The 22210-nt window shown below is 41.8% G+C and overlaps 1 long non-coding RNA gene and 4 other non-coding genes across 5 annotated transcripts; all 5 read right to left on the bottom strand.

Moving 5' to 3' along the window:
* Positions 1–6793: 6793 nt before the first annotated feature.
* LOC131280872 (uncharacterized) lies at positions 6794–9651 on the bottom strand. The gene is made up of 3 exons (XR_009188525.1): positions 9610–9651; positions 7498–8643; positions 6794–6972 (listed from the first exon to the last, which is right to left on the bottom strand). It is a non-coding gene; the product is annotated as an uncharacterized lncRNA (long non-coding RNA).
* TRNAK-CUU (transfer RNA lysine (anticodon CUU)) lies at positions 7718–7790 on the bottom strand. Its single transcript has one exon. It is a non-coding gene; the product is annotated as a tRNA-Lys (tRNA).
* TRNAH-GUG (transfer RNA histidin (anticodon GUG)) lies at positions 8887–8958 on the bottom strand. Its single transcript has one exon. It is a non-coding gene; the product is annotated as a tRNA-His (tRNA).
* A 633-nt stretch (positions 9652–10284) lies between the features above and the next one.
* On the bottom strand, positions 10285–10356 carry TRNAG-UCC (transfer RNA glycine (anticodon UCC)). Its single transcript has one exon. It is a non-coding gene; the product is annotated as a tRNA-Gly (tRNA).
* A 591-nt stretch (positions 10357–10947) lies between these two features.
* TRNAE-CUC (transfer RNA glutamic acid (anticodon CUC)) lies at positions 10948–11019 on the bottom strand. Its single transcript has one exon. It is a non-coding gene; the product is annotated as a tRNA-Glu (tRNA).
* Positions 11020–22210: the final 11191 nt, after the last annotated feature.

The following is a 22210-nucleotide window of genomic DNA, read 5'->3' as shown; positions in this document are numbered from 1 at the left end:
TCCTACAGCTCAGCTGTGGGCAAAACCATTCTCTCACAGGGCAGGATCGAATGTGGTGGCTTCCTCTGCCTGTGTCCGTATCTCTCTGTGTTTCCATTTATATCAGACCCATCAAGGGGGCAGACACTCAACCTGAGTCCCACCTCATTGAAGTATTCCAATCAAAAGCCCTAAATTGATCTTATCAAGTAATCTAATTTAATATAGTCAAAGGGTATAATACCCACAGAAATAGATTAGTTTAAAAACATAATCTTTCTCTTTGTGGGATTCATAAAATAATCTCAAACTGCCACAGTGTGGATCTGTTTTCTTCCACTGTGCTGGGCTCTTTAATGTGGGAATTTATATTTCTTGTATTTATATTTACTTATATTTCCAGAGATGATTACACATTCACAATTAAAGATGTATACTTATTTCCCACAATGACTACTGTGTGATTGCATAAGATTGTTCCTTGCCTTAGAATCTTCAGTTAGTGCATAAATTAGCTTTTGCTGCAGAACAAACCATCCCCAAATTAGTGACTTATAATAACAACAATTTATTATTCTTTCATGATTCTGTGGGTTGGCTTCAAATTCAACTGGTCCAGGCTCATTCATTTGGGGCTGAATGTCTACAATGGCCTCACTCACATGTTTGGGGTATAGAAGTGTTGGCTGGAAAAGATAGGATGGGCGAACCTCTTTCTCCATGTATGGCTTCGGCAGCCTAGGTTGGGGTGTTCAGATTATGGTTTTATGATTCCAAGAGCAGCAGAAAGGGATAAATCCCAATGTGCAAATATTTTTCAAGGCTCTGCCTGTATCAGTATATGTGGTGCTGATGCAAAATACCAGAAATTAGTTGGTTTTTATAAAGGGTATTTATTTGGGGTAGGAGTTTACAGCTACCAGGCCATAAAGAATAAGTTACTTCCCTCACTGCAGCAGTTTGATATGGTTATGAATTCCAAAAATAGATACTGGATTATGTTTGTAATCTGATCTGAACTTGGGTGTGATTAAATTATGATTAGGGCTTTGACTGGGCCATGTCATTAGTTCTAAGGGGTGGGGACTCACAGATAAAAGGCACGGCAAAGGATGGAGTTGAGGGTTTCTGATGTTGGAGTTTGATGCTGAAGCCTTAAACTGGAGCCCCAGGAAGTCAACATGCAAAGGAAAGAGAAGCAAGCCCCAGGAGAAGAGGACCTGAGCAAGGAGAACAACACAGAGGAATAGAGATGGCTCCTTAGATAAGGCAGAAACCCCAGGGAGAGAGAAAGAGCCATTAGCCTGATAGTTTACAGCTGGCCTTGTGGAGAGAGGCAAAGTCTAGAGAGCCTCATAGTCTACAGCTGACCTTGTGAAGAAAACAGAGGAGCTGAGCCCAGAGGAACCCAGGAAGCCTGAGCCCTCTCAGATGCCAGCAGCCATCTTGCTCCAACACATGGAAATAGACTTTGGTGAGGGAAGTAACCTATGCTTTATAGCCTGGTATCTGTGAGCTCCTACTCCAGATAAATACCCTTTATAAAAACCAACCAATTTCTGGTGTTTTGCGTCAGCACCCCTTTGGCTGACTAATACACTCACCAAAGTCTATTTTCATGTGTTGGAGCCAACATCTGCAAGGGTTCAGGCTTCCAAGGTTCCTTCCTTCCCCGGTCTTGCTTCTCTCTGGGTTCAGGGTTCCTCTCTTCCCAGGGCTTACCTCTTCCTGGGCTCAGGGTTCCTCTCTTCCGAATGCCCTAATGATGTGGCCCAATCAAAGCCCTCATCATAACTTAGTCAAATCCAGATACAGACTGGATTACAAACAAAATCTAATATCTATTTTTGAATTCATAACTATATAAAACTGCTATAGTCAGGTTTACTAAGCTCCTAATTCTTGCCTAAAGCAATTTATATAGAAATAGACTCCACCTCTTGATAGGAGAATCTGCAGAATATATATTATGACCATTTTTTTCCAATCTATCAGAGTACTATATTAAAATATAAAGGGCTTCCTTATTTTTTTTAATAGCTAGCTGACCTGTATTTAACTGTATTTAATTGTATTGTCATTTATTTAATTATCCCCCCAAAGTTTCCAATCTTTTGCTATAACAAAAAATGATCCATGAATAACCTTGTATATATTTAACTTCATTCATTTATCTTTGAGGATTCCCACACTATAGCTTATGTTCTAATTATTTTAATTTATAGCACTTGAATATTTGAAGATTAGGCCTCCATATTATTCTTTTGAGAGATTTTCTGGATATCACTGCTTGTTATTTTTCTATTTAAACTTTAGAATCATGTTGTCCAGTTTGAACAACAACAAAGGATCACAAAAAGGGGTTTGTAGTGCCTTAGGAATTACCTGGAAGTTACATATTCCTTACAGACTTTAGTCCTCCGGAAAAGCTGAATGTGGGATCGTAAAACAACACTTAACCAAATTAACAATGCAGGTACAGACACCATGGGTTGAATTTCTGCCCTTTGCTCTCGTGAGAATTTGAACCCTTCCTTGAAAATCACACTTCCTAAATCATTTATGGACAGCCTTTCAGCCTTACCAATATACCCCCCAATCAGCAGATTTCGAAAATAATATAGTCGGCCTAACACAAATCCATTTATTCCTGCATCAGCTGACTCTACTCTTCCTGCGCTGGAACCTTCTGTGCCCTGGCTGCCTCTTCATCCAGGTGCCTGGGTGTACCTAAAGGACTTACACCCCGAGCCTTCTAACTCCTAAGTGGACAGGTCCTTTTCTTGTTCTCCTAAGCACTTCCACTGCAGCAAAACTTTTAAACTTTCCACTGTAGATACTTTTCCAGATTAAAGCCTACTCCTCTGCCTTCTGTAGACAGCAAATTACAAGATCCTGAAGCTCAAGATATATACACCTGTGAACCTCTCAGAGCCCTATACTTGAAACTCACAAAAAAACCAGTTGACAACGTTCCAATTAGTACCGCCCCTCTTTCCCTCTAATCTCTCTCCCTTTTCCTTCCTGCCATTCAGTCGTAACTACACTTAAATCTGGCGGTGCCTATTCATAAGTTATTACTCAAGGCCAACAAGTTTTGTATCATTCTCTCTCCTCACACTTAACCGACTTTGTCACCCCTTCTACCCTTTCACTCAAGCAATACATTGACATCATTCAGGACCTGTGGTTACAAAGAGATCTTTCTGATTTTTACCCCGAAGAAATCCTCTGCTCCTTTGCCACCCAATTCCTTTTATTTACTGACTAAGGTCCCTCTACAATGGGCATCCTATATTTTACCCTTTCACTCCTCTTTGTACTACCCTCTCAAAAACACCCTTTTATCATCTTACAGACACCATCCAAACCACAGCAACTTCAATTAACCATTCCGATTGCTGGAGATGTCGTGAGCACCCCATGGTGAAACTATATCCTCACTCGCCTTTCCTCTAAGCCCAGAAACTCTCCAGCATGTCTACCCACAATAAATTGGTCTTGGAGGCCAAACGGTTACAGAACCACCCCCCACACACACATAGGTTTACCAGAATATGAAGGTATACTTATTCTGTCATGCCTGAAACATCTCCATTTGGGGGAAAATTAAAAATCTATTAGTGTGGTCACAGTCCTAATGGACAGACCTTTTTTATGCTTTAAATACCTATCCACACGACCTTAGCAACTAATTTAGGACATACACCCACTGCATCTTGTAATCATACTCTACTATTTAACACTGCACTGGCAGGTAGATGTGAAAGTGCCAAACAAGCATCTTAATTCAACTCTATTTTGGAACGACTCAGGCATCAATCAAACACTACCTACATGAGTAAGCAATAAAAATTATAGTGAAGACATACTGTGCTTCAATAACTCTTATAAACAAATCATGTTATTTGGGATAGGAGCACAATTAGGACAATTTATAATTTAACCAAATTAAAACCTAGAAGAAACCCAAAAATCTCTTCACTTTTCTTTTCTGAAATCTTCTCTGTCAGACTAACCTAATATACAAAACTTCCAAACCCTGCATTATGTGTTAATGTAGTATATGGTGGAACCCAAATATTCAATATTTCCAATCACCCACATTCTTATTTTATTCCCTCAGGCCCCTCAATGGCACTAATGCTTGTGGGCACAGGTTTCTGTTTTCTGTGTGGTAACACTGCATACCTAACACTTCCTACCGTATGGACGGGAACTTGCACTATTGCATCTACTATTCCTAATGCCACCATCCTAAAACCCCAAGATATGGCCTCCTCTGGACAAATAGCTAATCTCAGGTCTTTGTGGGACCTCACTCCAACCTCAACAATTGATTGAATGAAAAAAGAAGTGCTTTTTAGGGGACCCAGAATTTGGATATGATGCCCGTGATAACCCAGTCCTGGAAAGCCTGTCACAGGCCACACCATCTTTCACAGCCTGTTCTGGTTTGCAGGTATCCCAATGTTAGAACAAGCAATCCTAAATATCTCCTTCACATTACAGGTATCCTGGAATGCAACCATGCAGGCCATAAACAATCAACAACTGGAAATTAACAGCCTGGCATTAGTTGTCATACAAAGTAGAAGAGCATTGGATGTCCTCGCCACTGTCACAGGAGGCACTTGTGCAATCATAAATGAAACTTGTTGTTTCTATATTAACAGAATATAGAAGGTATTCAGGGCAGGTAAAAGAAAACCTCAAAACCGTTAAGGAAAACATAGAAATCATTCAGCGGGCCCGAGACAACAGCTATGGAAATCAATCATGGCTATCCTCATTTCTCTCTTACTTTTCCTCACCCCTAAAATCAATCCTTTTACCCTTTATAGCATCATTACTGATAGGATTGCTGCTTCTTTTTGGTCTTCGTCTCTTACTGCTTCTCGTCCGATCCACTCTCTGAATCGTACATTCAACAATTCAGGAATATGCGAACGGCATCTTTTTGCTACATGAGTGCCAATACCAACTTCTTCGGGATCAGAAATCAGAACCCAGTGGACGGAATAGAAGGGAACCCTTTGCCACCCCTAATAGCAGGAAGTAGCCAGACTGAGTCAACACTCTGAATGCCCTCACCCTTCCGTTCTGCCCAGTATTCCCATTACTTAGGTCCTTCATCATATATATGTATAATCAAAGACTAGGATTATTAGAGGTTCCCCCTTACAAGGTTTGCAATGACTGACAGGTCGTAAAGCTGTGGTTCCATTCTGTCAGATTGAGCAAGGTGCCTATGTGTGGGAAGGCAGCGCATCTCCCCCCGAGAATGAACAGACGAGCCATATCACAGCAGGAATGGAGCACATAAGGCCCCTTCCGGGCCCAGGCCCATCAAACCCTCCCTCATTCCAAGAATACCCTTCCTCCTAGCCCACTACCCCCAAGCCATACGCAAGAAGAATTCACTTTTACAGCCCCTTACTGACCCCAGGCTGTACTCAGACTCTAACCCCCTCTCAACCGATTTACAAATGTTTCCCCGCCTATTGATGTACTGTATAAAGTCATACCCACCACCTTCCCCCAGTGGGCTGAAATCTAATCTTCAGACCCCCTCCTTTGGGAGAGCTTCTCAATAAACTTCCTGCCTGCAATCGTCAGTCTCCATGTCCCAGTGAGTGCCGTTTCTCTAACAGAAACCAATCATGTATGTTGTTCAGGAAAAACTGGCTCTCAAGTTCTTTATTTCTCACGACGTCCAAGGATCTGAGGTTTTGGTTGTATCCGGATACATGATTATCATCAAATAAGAACAAAACGGGACATCCAGGTTCTTCAAGGGGAGAAGTGTGTCTCGGCTGGGTTGTTTTTTTTTTTCCAAAGAAAACAAAAAACAAAAACAAACACAACTAAATCTGGCCAAGCTCAGCAAAGAATATAAGAGAAAGTCTTACTTTCTGTTCCCTCTCACCTTGGCCTTTAAGCAGTCCAGGAGACTAACTAGGTGGTTCCTTATTTCCTCTTCCTCTCTCCCTGCCCTTACAGGGTCCAGAAGACATAATCACAGCATTAAAAAAAAAAAAAAAAAAATTACAAACCAAATGGTCCTTATTGCAAACGTAGGAAAACACTTGCCCATCCCAGCAATCAACCCGCTTTCACATCCTTAGTAGTTTGCACTACCCCACCCCAGCCCTTAAAAACCCTGCTGTCCTTTGGATCCAGTTGAGTTTCTCTTCTCTGCTACAGTTGTTCTTGAATAAAATCACCCTTGCCTGTTTAACATTGACAGGTACAATCTTTTCTTTGGCAAGATTTAGGAATGTAGTTTTTAAAAGGGGTCTCAGGGCCACGTAGTAGAGCATGGGTTCAGAGTAAGGAGGAAAAATGAGTCATGAGCCGAGGAAAAGAGTGCAGTCCCTTTGGGGCGGCTACATCCACTTTTTGAGCCCAGCAGCCTTGGCTCTCTGCCCTTTCAGTCTGAGGGAAATTCAGGGTCACCCAGGGAAGTGACAGGGACTGACTGGGAGGCCTGGTGGGATAGGATTGTTATTTCTTCTTCTTGAGGCCAAGGAAAGTCCCTAGCGCTACCGCCCTAGTGCTGTGGTTCTCAAAGTTCAGCGTTCAGCCGAATTAACCGGAGAGCTAGTTAAGTCACAGATTGCTGAGGCCACCCGCTGAGTTCCTGATTAAGTAGGTCTGGGGTGGGCACCGAGTATTTGCATTTCTCGCAGTTTACAAGTGATAATGCTGATGCTTGTCCTGGGACCAATTATTTGCGAATACTTGACCTACTGTGTTGGTCGTTTTGGAGATGGTTGGCGGGATATATAGGGAATACTAAAGCATATTTACCCATTTACAAGTTTATTAAAAAAAAAAAAAAGACTGGTAAATGATCCTTAGGGAGAGGAGGAGGACATAAAAAGGGATGTCCCCGTTGCTGTGGGGAAGCCTATTGGTCACCCTTGAATGGTGCTTAGCTCGGCTTCCACTCATCTTGCAAACCAACTTAATTCACGTCACCCCTCCAAACTGTGAGAGGAAACACAGCAAGAAGAAATGTCAGACCAACAACTTCAGGCTTCCGGGATAGAAGAAAGTTTCTCCCGTGGATCAATAACTGCCTCAAAACGCAAGCGCTAACACTGCGGCTGGGAACGCCCGCGGGCCTTCCCGCCCCCTTCCCCTAGAGCTCCCCTCCTTCCCACCCTCCTTCCCTTTCCCCTTCCCTCCTCCCGCCTCCCCAGCTGCTTTACCCGGGCGTTCTTTGGGGGCCTTCTTACACAAGCTGTATTTTACAGACTTTGCGGCTGAAGAACGTTTGTAAATCTAAAAAGCAAAGACAGATGCTCCCCAGCACCTGGAGGAAAACATATTAACTAGCTAAAAGAGGCCCTTCAAAATCTCATCCAAAAATTCCCAACGATAAGAGAATGAATGTGTTTCCATCTGGTCACGTCCTAAGGCGTGAGTCCTTGGAGCAGAGTGCGGGGAGGACCAAGGAGGACCCCAGAAGCTTTGGGACTCTCCCCTCCGATCCGCTCAGGCTAGTCTCACCTTCGCCCACCGGAGAAGCATCAGCCTGGGCTGCGGGTCAGAGACGCTGGAATCCCGGCCCGGATTCTTTTTTCTTCTTTCAGTTGAAATTGGGCGAAGGTAGGAAATTCTCGAGGTCAGTTACCAAAGTTTAAAATTACAGACATAGCCACGATAATGTGGAAGCTTGGGGGGGCCGGGGGCTGTGATATGCTTCAACAAAACACGAAAACTCTAGCAACGCCCAACGTGGGGCTCGAACCCACGACCCTGAGATTAAGAGTCTCATGCTCTACCGACTGAGCTAGCCGGGCGCCCGGTGCTGGAAGGCCCCTAAATGACTATCACATGCTTTCACGAAGAGAGAACCGTCTACACCCACTTCAGCGGGGAAGAACAGGATTCAACGAACACACTTCTGCTTTTTACCACTGAGAAAACCGAGGCTCGAAGAAGCTAATAGAGGTTGCGTGAGACCGAGCAGCTTCGCTGAGAACACGAGCATTTCACGGAATTCGCGCTGGGGAACACGCCTGGCCGGTTTATGGGACCTTGAAGAGGGAAGAGCGCGAGAGAACTAGGCTGAAGGCCGCAAACTGCCGAGGGAGCAGGAAGGGGATTCGTGCTTTCGGGACCTTGGGGCTACAGTCCCTGTTTTCTTCCTCCGGGTCTGAAATCCTTTTCTCCCCTAAATCTTAACGACGGCGTGGGGTGAGGGTAGGGACACATTCCTGGGAAAATAGATCCATTCGCTAATTATTTGGGCCACAAAATTTTTTTGAAATGTTAAAATTTTGTGTGACCTGAGTGAAAGAAAGATCATATTAATTACGTGTAGCGGTGCCACGAGCGTTAAACTCGGGTAGGAGTCAGAACCTCGGATGTACGCGCTCCAGGGAGCTTTCAGTCCACGGCGCCAAGCGTTGAGGCCGCAGCTTCTGGAAACGCGCTAGGCTCTGGGTTAACCCGCGAAGGGACGCTGCTCTGCGCAGGTGAAGGCTAACCCCGCGGGCATCCTGCAGCCGTGGCGTCGGTTTCGCGCATCTTCAGCCAGCACTTAGGCGTCTCTCTCTGTCGGGCTCAGATTCTCCTCAATAGATGAGATGCCGAGTGAGCCGAAGGGAAGCTATTACTACTCACCCAACTCGAGTACCCTGCTGGGGGCGGCTGGGAGAAAAGGCAGGATTTGTATCACCCTAAGACAAGGGTTATTAACCTTTTTTGTTCCCACGGGTCGGACCCGTTTGCCAGTCAGGTGAAAACCACGACCCCTAAGTCCACTATGCTGCGTATTATTTAATAAATATATCACACCCGCACCCACACGTCCCACAAGCGTAACGTTTCTTTAAATTTCAATTCAAACGCACATACCCCTGCCCTGAGAGGTTCAAAAGGAACTAGCCTCCTTGCCGTGACTCGGATTCGAACCGAGGTTGCTGCGGCCACAACGCAGAGTACTAACCACTATACGATCACGGCGCGCCACCTGTAGGCAGCGAAGAAGCGTTCGAAGTAATAGTATTTGAAACAGAAAAGCACAACTGACGTCCTCTCTATCCAATCCCTGTGATTCTCACCGGTCAAAATCCCAATCATTTTCTAAGCAACTTCGAAACCGTAACCTCCGAATCGGGTTCCGAGGCCCTAAATCCCATGATCCCAGCGCCCTCGTCATTCCCGCACACATCCCGCCGCCCCCGCCGTGGTGGCGGTCCAGGTCTAGACTCGAGCAGGGAGCGAGAAAGAGAGAAGAGGCTGTAGTCCCCGATCGCGTCCTCCGCCGCGTCTCTAGCATTAACTTATCTCTTTCACCTCCTCCCCCCAAAAAATCAAGCCGCCTGGCCCAGGGGTGCGAGAGGCAGTCCTGAAGAACTTTTCAGGTTTACGTTTCCAGCCTGTGGCCTGGAATTGAGTTTTCGGTCCCCGGAACCGTGACACCGGAAGAGAAGTCTGTGAGGGGGGGAGGTGAGCTGCGGGAAGGGGAGTGTCCCCTTCCCGATTACGTTTTCTTGCTCCCTCGAGGTGCTAGTGGCGCCGAGCGCTCTTTCGTTGACTTCCTTATCCTCACTCCTCGGGAAATCAAAACTACTTCTACTGATTCAGAAAATCGATACCCAAATGAATATTTACCGCTAACTCGTGCAACGTCAGCCTCCGAGCCCAACAGATGGGTTTAGGCCCCAGGAAGTGGAAGGGCTCGTTCTCGTGAGACCAGACCCTCCCGAGAGCTCATGGTCTCAGAGAATAGGAGATGCCAAAGTCCCTTTAGGACCTCAAATTTAAAAGTTGGGGCACCCCCATCGCAATAAACGGGGAGTATCTACAACTGCAAGCAAAGCAGTTCCACCTGCCCCGTAGGATCTAAGCACCATCTCAATCTGCGGCAGATCTGGCATCACCATCCCAAAATCCTCAAGGCTGAGGAATGAACAAACGTAAAGGGAAAATGCAACCATGGACAAAGTAGACTTTTATTATTCTAGTAATGGAAGATCATGTAACATTGTTATAAAGATAGTGGTTACCAGAGGTTCTGAGGGGAGAAGGCGGCAATAAGAGGTGGAACGTGGGGCATTGGAATTAAGTGTAAACCACAGCGTAAACTATAGACCTTGGTTCGCAGCAATGCTTCAATATTTATTCAATTTTAAGAGATGTACCACACAATTGTAAGACGTTATTAATAGGGGAAAATGTGAGAGGGGGAGAAGGCGGAGTACATGGGAATCCCTTATACTTTCGATATAATTTTTTCCGTATTCTTAAACTTAAGAAAAAAAAAATACCGAAAGAACTACTGTAGTTTGCGTTGGCCGGGAATCGAACCCGGGTCAACTGCTTGGAAGGCAGCTATGCTCACCACTATACCACCAACGCACTATAAATGCTCTTGATGGGTTTTATATTAGAACTAGATCATCCGGTTTTCGTATAAATCCAAAGGTGGAAGAGGAAGAGTTTTCTAATGGATACCTTATTTATTAAATTTTTTTAGAGTTAAAAAAAATTTTCTTCAACATTATACTTTAAAAAGTTATTAACTCTGGTTGCTTCATTAGAGTGGCAGTAGATGGCCGAGAAAGAAGTCAGGTTTTTTAGTTACATCCCTTTACATATTCGAGGACTGACCGTGTAAATATATTACATTTTCAAAAATTAAATGGAAATAAGATGTCACGTTGCCGAAGAATATTTATTTCCACTAGAAAGTGTTGGAAATAATATTAAGTTTAAAAATTATATGGTAGTAAAATGATACGTGTATAACATGATTTCATTTTATGTTTCAAAAACTCGGGTGTTAGTTGGGTTGTAGAATCTTGAGAGGCCTTACTCATTTTCTCCGTGTTTTTCTACATTTCCTGTTCTAGCGATTTTGGTGGATGAAGGAATACATCATAAGAACCGATGTTGAAGAAATGATGTTAATCATTAAAACACACACCCCACGGAAAAGAAAAACTTGAGTTCCCTGACCGGGAATCGAACCCGGGCCGCGGCGGTGAGAGCGCCGAATCCTAACCACTAGACCACCAGGGATCCTGTTATAAGTGCTGCAATATACTCTATATAATTCTAACAAGCGAAAGTTCTCCTGACTCGTAATCAGTAAAAGTGAAAAGGGCTCCGGTTTGGCCTTTGCCAAAAACTGCAGAGACCTTTTCCTTAAGGAATAAAAAGGACATCGTGTGGGTAACCTTAAGAAACCTGGGACTATTGCAGGTTTTTTCATCTCGTGTGAGTTTAGACCAATTTCTGTGGTTAAAACAAATGTTTCAGAAAAGTAAGTCAGCCTATCAGTCATAGGCTCTATGCACACCAGGATCTATCTGAAAGAAGAACTGGGTCTCAGAGCTTTACATTTTTTAAATATGAGAAAGGAAGAGAGGGAAGAAATAAAAATACAAGAAAATCAGGGCGAATGCCTGGACTACAGGAACTTTTTAAATAATCCTTATCGATGTACATAGTTTTATATTTTATATATATCAGAGAGAAAAAGAAAACAAATGTGGTAACATATTAACTAACAGTGACTCTAGATGAAGGGTAATCAAGTGTCATTCATTATTTTATCCTTTCAACTTTTCTGTAGGTTTGAAATTTTTTAAAGTTAGGAAAAACAAAAATGGAACAAAAAAATTCTCCGCCTGGCCTTTTTGGTAAGATGACCACAATGTGATTAATGCTCTGCGTTTGAGTACAAATAGACCTTTTTTAAAAACAATCTTATCATCATACTTACATCAGAAGAATACTTCTAATAATAAATGAAAAATAGAATTAAAATATTGAACTATCAATTATATTAATGTGCTTATTAGCAGTGTTTGACAGAAAAAAAAGGGGTGGTAGGATTTGTAGTGTTTGTGGGCCTTTTTTGTCTTACTTTACTTTTAAGGTCTAAAAGATAAAATGAGACAATTAAACATTTTTGTTAAGGTTTATTTTGGGCAACAAACGACTCCTGAACGGGCAGTGCCAAACCGGAAGTGATAAGGAAATCCACCTCCAGTGGGAGTGGAAAGTGGAAGCTTTTATATTAAAAAGAGCAGAAGCAAGTGAAGAAATTTTTCTGATTGGCTATTGAAGCTGCATTGCCTTATTTGGGCTCTTTGCAATGGAAAGCCCCTGCCTAAAGCGTATATTTCTGATTGGCTGGTGTTAAAGTTCCACCTAAGTACAGCAGGTATTCACCAAAAGGCTACCTCTCCCAAGTTTTGATCATGTTACTTGGGTTTGTAGGTCAGGGATTGGGCAATTCTGATGTCCTCCTATTTTATTTTAACAATTTCCCCCGTTTGGGTCATCCTCTCAGCTCTGAGAAACAGACCAAAACCTGAGTTTATTGCCATTCTCTGTCACCACTGTTTTAAACATATTTGGTCTCTCTGAAGAAGTTGCAGGTCAGAGGTCAGGTTTATTGGTGGTATCCATTGTAAGAAACGAAGATTAGATTCGTTTTCACATAAAGGAAGAAAATATTGATTAATGTAACCTGGCAGCCTACTGCCTCAGTCTCCTACACCCGGGTTAAACAGCAACAAAGGAAACCAGCTTAAGCCAGTCCTATAGGCAGTAAAAAAGATGCCCAAGAAAGAGCTAAGTCAATACCAATTCAGCACTAAATTCCATTCTTTATTTGGCAAAGGGGAGCAGGTAAAAAAACTAAAATAGTTGGATGTGATAGGAGAAGCGGTTAATCACGAACTTTTGCGCGGGAAAGTTAGATCTTCTTGGATAGGCTGTAACTTCTGAAGTATCCAATCTATGGAGAAACAGAGGAAGGGCTTGTGTGCTAGGCTTAGGGGTATAAATTGTGTCATTTTTCTTTGTTCGGCGCACCAGGCACGTTTTCTGGTTGTGCACCCCTTCTTGCAAGATTGAGAATAAATTCTTTTCTTCTCCACAATCGAGTGAGCCTTATTTTCTTCCAGAAGATTTCTTTCTAACATCCATTCTTTGTCTTCTTGTTTCTGTTGCTCAAGTTGCAATGTAACCATGTAATAGGTTAGTGGTTGTGAACAAGCATTTAAGACTCTAGAGAATTTAGTGTATCAGGGACAGTACTATGATGACTACAAGGAGGATAATACCAAGAAATTGAAGGAGACTCCTTGTATTAATCAGGGTTCTCTAGGGAAACAGAATCTACAGTAGATACCTGTAAATAGTATGAGATTTTACAAAATTCTCTCACATGGTGGTGGGGATGCAGAAGTCCAGATTCCACAGGCAGGTTGCAAACCAGGGGCTCTGATGAAAGTCCGATGAAGGTCCTTGATGAGCTCCTGGGAGACGCTGACTGTCCACAGATGAAGTGGGAAATTTTCTCTAAATGCTGAAATCACTTCCCCTTTTAAGCCATTCAACTGATTGGATAAAGCACCACTCATTGCTGATGGCAATCTCCGTGGTTGATTGTAGATGTAATCAGCTACCTATGCAGTAAATTCACTGATAACTAAAGTCCATAAATGTCCTTGTATTATAATCAGCTCAGAGATTGTTTGACCAAATAACTGGGCACAATTACTTGGCCAAGTTGACACATTAGCCTAACCATCACATTCCTCAACCAAGGTCCCCAACTTCCAAACCAATGGTTGCTGAACAGATCCAAGGAGTTGGAGACAGGAACATTTTGTAGGACAAGTGGCTTGTCCAGTAATTTTATGCAATTGAGTTTCTACAATACCAGAAATGTTTATCCAGGTGCAATAAGTATTATTGGCCCAGACTCTGCTCTGATCAGCCAATAAATAGTCTAAATCTATCTTGTCCAAAGCTATATGAGAAAGGGAGTCAAGAGACTTCTGTTGGGTGGCTATGGCTTTAGCAGTTTCATCAGCAAGTTCACCTAGGGTTGCAGATAAATTTCTAATCATAGCTTCATTAACATTTCATTCCCAGCAAAGGGAGAAGAGACTTGCCAAAGGAATCAAATCCAGAATCATGGATGCCCCCAGGCAAATTTTGTCTTACTAAATTATGAAAATTTAAAGTAGTCTTGTACTCAGTTTCTGATTTATTACACACGAATAAAGGGGTAGTGAGGAGACCAGGCACATTGTCCAGTCATTTGTCAACTATTAAGACAACTCAGTGCCCAGGGAAATGGGGTATTTGTTCTCTTGGGGTATCCACAAATAAAAGCAGCCTTGTGGAACACATGTAATTCTAGCCAGGGTAGTGTTGTTTATAGATTAATCACTGGGAAAACTATCATTTGCCCTGAGTAACCATGGGTCTGTGACATTGGGAGTACAAACAAAGAATGAATATAGTGTAATCACCTTTTAAATTTTTCACACAATTGGGGTTTGGGGTTTGTACTTGGATATGCACTGGTCTAGTTTCTTAGGCTGCTCAAGCAAATATCATGCAATAGGCTGCCTTAAACAAAGGGAATTTATGAGCTGACCATTTTGAGGCTAAAAGAAAGTCCAAATCATGGTATCATCAAAGCAATTCTTTCTTCCCAAAGACTGGCATTCTGGGGCAGCCTGCTGGTGATCCTTGATCTTCAGTTTGTCACAGAGCAAGGTACACGGCTGCATCTTCTTGTCTCTCCCTTCTCTTTCAGTTTCCATTGATTTCAGCTTTTGGCTGCTTCCTCTATGGCTTTCTCTCTATGTGCGTCTGAATTTCATCCTCTTACAAAGGACTCCAATAGTAGATTTAAGACCCATCCTGAGTGAGAGGAGTCACACCTTAACTGAAGAAGTCTCATTAAAATGTTCTAATTCCTACTGCACAGAAATGGATTAAATGTAAGAACATGTTTTTCTGGGGCATATACAGCTTTAATCTTGTACATGAGCTGTTAAGAAAATTTGTAGTTTGCAGAAGCATGTGGACTAGTACTAAAAGGTGTCCTAGTTCTGTTAAGATACCTTTATATTTTTCTAGACCAGTTACATCTAAAATAAGGTCACACGTCCAAGATAAGTCAAAACAATGTAAAGGGGACTTGAGTCTAGTATTTGTACCCCATATGCAATTATTGGTGTAGTTTGATTAAAAGAAACAAGCGTTTGGAAAAAGAGAGACATTAGTAATCAGGTAGACCAAAGGGTCTTCTGAGGTCATGAATGGACTTAGGTTTGTTATGACAGATCCAATCTTAAGTGAGATTTTTTGCTTCTAACATCGTAGTTACTGTATTACCTTTCTAAGCATTTTTTCTGCCTTTCCTGATGATTAGAGATAGTGGAACAATGATAGTGCCAGAGTGTCTGGAGAACTTTGTGAATTTGTTTTATTCTTTGGCTCATGCAGTTGGTCTCTTTATCACTTTCATAAAGGATACAATGGGAACACATTTTCTAACAATTTCTTTGACTGTTACCTTCCTGCAAGGAAAGGCTTTCCTGCATTCTCCAAACAGCTATACTACTATAATAAGTACATATTGGTAGCCCATAGAAGAGGGTGTTTGAATGAAATCCATCTGTAAATGTTCAAATGGACCAGCAGGTGGTGGAAATGCACTGTCTGAGACCTTAACGGTTTTTCCTGGGTTGTGAGTTTAACTGATCAGACATTGATTATAAACCATTCTGACCACCTTAGAGCAATCTCCCCACCAATATTTTTTCATTATTTGAATCATCTTATCAACACAATGGTGGGTGATGGAAAGTAGACTTCTGGCAGAGGTAATTTTAAGGACTCAGGAAGGACCAGACAGCTGTCCAGGTACTCCATGAGGTCTCTTATTAAATTAAATTTGCATCATTCTAGTTCCCATTTCTCTTGTTGCAAGTCAGGTGCACAGCATGGTCAGTCAAACAAATTGTCATAAGTTATTTTTCCTGCATCAATTTTATGGAATTCATTCAAGTTGCACACCCTAGCTGGTTCAACAATTTTCATTTCCTTGATATTCAGGTTCAGCTCTAAGGGTGTGGGCCTCAATTTTTGTGGCAGCAATTTGTAAGGGCAATAAGCTAGCAGGCAAGAGTTCATTAACCTGCCCCCCCCCCCCCTTTTAAGAGGTATGGGTGATTGAAACTGGCATCTTGTACATGGGAAGCAGGTGCTCAATCACTGAGCTGCATCTGCCCCCATTAGAGTGTAGAAACTCCCTATATTTCCAGAGCATACCAAAGTCATGGACCACTCCAAATGTATATCTACTATCAGTCTAAACATTTACAGTTTCGTTATTGGCAATCTGACATGCTTGGGTCAGGGCATACAGCTCTTCTGGCTCAACAGACTAACATTGGGGGAGGCTCCCTTTTTCTATTAATTCATATTGAGTTATAGAATATCCTGCCTGAAAATTTCCTTGGGAGTCTTTTTTTTTTAAAAAAAGAGATTTATTTTATTTACTTTTTTCTCCCTACCCCTTCATTGTTTGGCATTTGCTGTGTCTCTTTGTTGTGTGCTGGTCTTCTTTATAGGGGCACTGTGAACCAAACAGGACCTCAGATGTGGCAGGGAGGTGCCTAATTGCTTGAGACACATCCACTCCCTTTTGGGAGTCTTTTGCAAATGATCAGTCAACATAAATCGCTAACTCAGGATTTTCAAGCAGAGTCTCCTTTAGGTCAACTTGAAGAGTTGAAAACAGAGAACCTGGATTGACACAGTTGTGGTCTTCTCCATCTTTGGGTAGAGAAAGCAAGGTAGCAGAGTTTAGAAAGTTGCAGTATGGGAGGTGAAGATGTGAAGGACTTAGGAATAGAGTCTTATACAAGGTTACTGGCAGAGAAATGTTGCGTTTGTTCAGAATTCTACAAGCTTTCTACAGAGAGGGAAACATGCAGATGTGAAACATTGTTAACTAGTTCCAAAGAGGCTTCTTCCAATCAGCTTCAGCTGCCGCTACCTTTAGACAATTCAGATAGGTTCTAGCCAGTGGGTCAGCTTTCACTTTCTACTCCCTCTGGAGGTGAAGTTCCTTACCACTTGGCATTTGGTGCTGCCTGCCTGAGATTTGCGATCATTTATTGCCCAAATAAACTTTAACAAAAACTTTTAATTTCCTCAGTTTCTCTTTTACGAAATTTGACCTAAGAAGTCGGATACAAAGCAGACTCCCCTTCATCCCGAGAGCAATGAATAACCAGGTGAAAGTAACCGTGGAGCCATTTTGTGCTTACTGCTCTACTACATGTGGAGGTCACAGGCCAGTTCTCAGATCTGAGCTCTCCAAAGTTTATTTGGGCATATTAGAATTAGGCTGAGTCCAGAGGAAGCCTCAGGTAAGACATCCATCTTTTGGAAGGGAAAGAAAGTGAGCACCGGGTGCATGAAAAACCCAATTTTAAGTGGGTTCTGGTCTAAGAAGTCTGATAACTTTCCACCATCTGGAACTCCTGCTAATTATACATTTAAGAATTATGGGACAGGGCGGAGGACTTGGCCCAGTGGTTAAGGCGTCGCGGGAGGTGCGCAGTTCAAACCCCGGGCCTCCTTGACCTGTGTGCAGCTAGCCCATGCGCAGTGCTGATGCGCGCAGGGAGTGCCCTGCCACACAGGGGTGTCCCCCGCGTAGGGGAGCCCCATGCGCAAGGAGTGCACCCATAAGGAGAGCCACCCAGCGCGGAAGGAAAGTGCAGCCTGCCCAGGAATGGCGCCGCCCACACTTCCCCTGCCCCTGACGACAACAGAAGCGGACAAAGAAACAAGACGCAGCAAAAAGACACAGAAAACAGACAACCGGGAGAGGGGAGGGGAATTAAATTAAAAAAAAAAAAAAAAAAAAAGCATAGGACTATACAAAACAGTGAACCCTATTGTAAATGAAAGATATTTAATAGTACAATTATAAAAATGTTATTTCATGAATTGTAACAATGCTAGATGTCAATAATAGGATGGTATATAGAAACTATTTTATGCATGACTTTTCTGTAAATCTACTTCTCTAATAAAAAATAAAAATAAAAATTTAGATTATGAATTAAATTCCAGGCTGCTAAAACAAACACCATATAATGAGTTGGCTTAACAACAGAAATTTATTGGCTCGTGGTTTCAGAGGCTAACAGGTTTGCATCTTCCTAGGGCTGGTATCTTCTGGCTGGCAATCTTTGGGATTCCTTGGCTTTTTCATCACATAGCAATGCACATGGTGGCGTCTTCTTCACCTTCTGGGTTCCATTGACTTTGAGTTTCTGGCTGCTCCCTGTGGCTTCCCCTCTCTATGACTACATTTTATTCTTCTTATAAAGGATTTCAGCAATATGGACTAAAACCCAGACTGATTTGGTTAACTGAGGTAAGATCCTATTTACACACCTACAAAGATACAGATCAAGACCAATATACCCATGGTACACAATACAACCCACCACATTATTATTTTGTGCTTTTAGTTTACACTCTGTTTTACGCTTTTTCTCCTCTTGTTTTTTTCCTTGTCTTCTTTTGTTATTTTAATTGCCTTTCCCCCTATTTTGGTTCAGAAATGATACCCTATTTTTTTCTATTATTTTGGTGGCTATCCTTAAAATTCATACTTACATTAATAAAGCATATATCCAATCAATTTCAATGTATTCCTCTCTAATAATAGGAGCACCTCAGAAAGCTTAAATTCTGTCATATGTATTATTGTGCTTTTTGATTTTTCCTTCCAGAAGCAGTCCTTTTAAAAATGTAATAATTGTTTGCTTAAATCTAGCCACGTATTTCCTTATTTCTTTGTCTATCGTTTCTTCTCTAATTTTCATCCATCCTTTGGAGCTAAAAATAATTATTTCCATAGAAAATCCTTTAATAGTTCTTTTGATGAGCAACTATGGGTGGTAAATTCCTGCAAGTTTTGGTTTGTTTGAAAATGTTTTACATTAAAATTTTTTAAAAAGCAAAAAAAAAAAAATGTTTTACTTAGTTTTATTCTGGAATAATATTTTAGCTGATTATAAAATTCTAGGCTGTCAATTATTATCTTTCAGCACTCTTAATACAAAGCTTAGCAGAGCCACATCACAATTGTTTTTGGAACAAAATAGAAAAAAGACCACCCTGCAATCACAAAAATGGCCAAACATCATCTCTTCTGATTAATATGAATAATTGCTACTTCTTTACCAATGACCCTTCTTTAATCTTCCCACCTCCTAGCTAAAATTATTTAGATATTCAATCACCTAGAGTCCCCACCTTTTTATAATATCCAACTGAAATTAGACTTTGCTATTCTAATCCATCTTCAGAACCATTCAAGAGAAGCCCAAACTCTATACAAGGCTCCTCCTAATTTCCCTGTGCTGAAATACTCCCTTAATTCCAATGGACCATTCTCTCCCTTGCTGCAGCAAATCAAATTAACCCAAAAGAAAATGGTCAAATTTTCCAATATCAGTCTGTTGCATGAAGAACAAATATATACTTATCAAAGGGACCACAGATAACTTATGGCTTTTAAATACTTTTATTATGAAAAATTTCAAACATTTATGAAAAGAGAGAAAATAGTATACTGAATCCCGGTGTATCCATCACCCAGTTTCAGCAAGTATCAGCACGTTTCAATCTTGTTTCATCATTACCCCAACCCACTTCTTTCCCTTCCCATATTATTTGAAGTAATACTAAATACATCTTTTCATATGCAAATATTTCAGAATATGTCTCTAAAAGATAAGAACTCTTTTTAAAAGTACCGTTTATCACATTTGCAAGTTCAACAATAATCCTTTATAAATCATGTAATATCTTGTAAGTGCAATCAGCATGCAAATTTCCCCAACTGTCTCATTTTTTAAAGTTTTTAAAAAATTAAGATCCAAGAAGGTCGAAACTCTGTGATTATTTGATATCTTAAAAAAAAGAAGGTCTCTTTTAGGCTATAAGTTCCCTCTCCATTTTTTCCCAATTTATTTGTTGAAGAGCCCAAATCATCTGTCCTGTAGAATTTCCCAGTCTGAATTTGCATCTCTGAGGTGTCATTTGATGTCTCCTATAACACATATTGGTAGTTAGCTCTAGACTAGAGGTTGACCAAATTCAAATTCAAGTTCTTTTGCAAGATAGCTTCATAAGTGGAGTTGTGTACTTCCATCAGGAAGAAATGTTTGCTTGCCCCTCTTTTTTGTGAAGGATAATGGCCATTGTTGATCATTGATTGTACCTATTAATTCACTAGGAGTTACAAAATATTTTTTTTAAGATTTATTTCTCCCCTCCCTCCCCCGTTGTCTGTTCTTTGTGTCTATTTGCTGTGTCTTCTTCTTTGTCCGCTTCTGTTGTCAGCGGCCCGGGAATCTGTGTTTCTTTTTGTTGCATCATCTTGTGTGTCAGCTCACTTTCTTTCGTGCTGGGCGGCTCTCCTTACAGGAGGCACTCCTTGCGGGTGGGGCTCCCCTGCCTGGGGGACACCCTCACGTGTCACCGCACTCCTTGTGTGCATTAGCACTGCGCATGGGCCAGCTCCATATGGGTCAAAGAGACCGGGGGTTTGAAACTTGGACTTCCCATGTGGTAGACCAACGCCCTAACCACTGGGCCAAGTCTGTTTCCCATAAAATATTGATATTCTAATTATATTTTTCTTCTTCATTTATTTCCTAGAACACTTTCATAAAGAAAAAATTCCCCCTCATTTTGAGATACAGTTCCTAGAGTAAAAGCAGGATAAATGCTTGATTCTTTCTGATTATTAGCAGTTTTCACAATAATGAGTCATTCCTCTAGCATTTTCCAGTGATAATCAATGAGCTTTTATTTTTCAAATAGCAATGTGAACTCACGGATTTAAACATATTTGATGTGTTTTTAAATGTATTTTTATCCATTGAAGATATTATCCATTTTAATGCTCAAACTGTGCCATCTTTGGCCAGTAGGCACAATTCTAATTGGCTTCTGAGTAATTCTGATGCAATCCTAATAGTCTTCAAATGCTTCTGTGCTTACCTCCACAATTCCAGTCCCAAACTTGAATCAATCATTTCTCCCTGGTTCCTTTTAATAGGAGATTATATTTATATAGCCAATTTGGATATAAAAAGTGTTCATTGCTACTGGGTCATTGTTTCTATACCTTCATAGAATAAAGTTAAGTTAGTAAAATTTTTAGAATAAAGTATACCCTGAATTCATAGTCATACTTCCATTTATTTATTTATTTTTCAATGTGCAAAGCACTTTCTAAAATTTATTATGAGAACTAAAACACTTGAATTGTAAGGCTTGGAAATTACATATGGGCTTAAAAGAGTAAAGGAGAGCTACTAATCTACAGGATTTCCTTCAAGCCCCTTCTCCATGCTGGCACATTTTTTTTCCCTACACACTTGAAATCACACGTAGATCCGTATCTGGTTTTATCACTTAGCATTTTATGCATATTGCCCCTCTAGCCTTACAAAGCCTTCGTACAAAATTTTCTCCACGGCTGCGTGTTTTCTTCACACAAACATCCACTTTAACTCCGTCAACACGAAGGGCCTTCCAACATTTTGCTACTATAAATAACCGCGATGTAGGCAGATCTTCTATGCACCTCTTATTTCTACCTTAAAACAGGTGCTTAGCAGCGGTAGTGCTGGGTCAAACCACCGTCCCCCTGCAATGCTTTGCAGACCCAGGGCTCGATAGGGGTTTCCACACACCCTGAACCCGGCCAGAGGCCGCAGCTTCTGCTGCGCGAGGGAGACAGCTCCTCGCGCTCGCGGGCGCGCGCCTACCCTGCCTCGGTTCTTCGCGGTCCCTCCCGGAGCTCCCGTGCCTTCCCTGCCCGCGGGGGGCCCGTGCGTGCGCTCAGGGCCCGGCTCCTGGGTTCCACCGACTCCGTGGCCAAGGGTCCTCGAGGCCCTAATGCTATAAACCCAGGATGGGAGAGCGGGCGGCGCTCCGCACGCGCTGGAGATGAGCCTTCTCTCTCATACTTCCACTTAAATTCAGAATTACAGAGATTTTACTTACCTCCATCAATCATATCTCTGCATGTCTTTATTTCATAATCAAATCCTGGTTCTCAAAGACAGTAACAGTATTATTACTTTATCCCGCAATATACCCACAACAGTCTAAGGATAACAATACCAGCACTACCACCAATAATATGACTAAGGGTATGTTTGCACTTCTTTTTATCATTAAAGTGTATCCCACTTGGAATGTCACAGCGAAGTTACTGGGTTTTTTGTTTGTTTTTGTTTTTGTTTTTTTTTAGGTACTGGGGTCAGAGAATGAAACTGGGACCGCGTATGTGGGAAGACAGTGCTCAACCACTGAGCAGCTACACTGGCTCCCCCAAGTTGGTTTT

The sequence above is a fragment of the Dasypus novemcinctus genome, chromosome 13 (assembly GCF_030445035.2).
Source record: "Dasypus novemcinctus isolate mDasNov1 chromosome 13, mDasNov1.1.hap2, whole genome shotgun sequence".
Taxonomy (NCBI): Eukaryota; Metazoa; Chordata; class Mammalia; order Cingulata; family Dasypodidae; genus Dasypus; species Dasypus novemcinctus.
The sequence above is the reverse complement of the archived record's forward strand: the minus strand, read 5'-3'. Positions and strand labels throughout refer to the sequence as shown.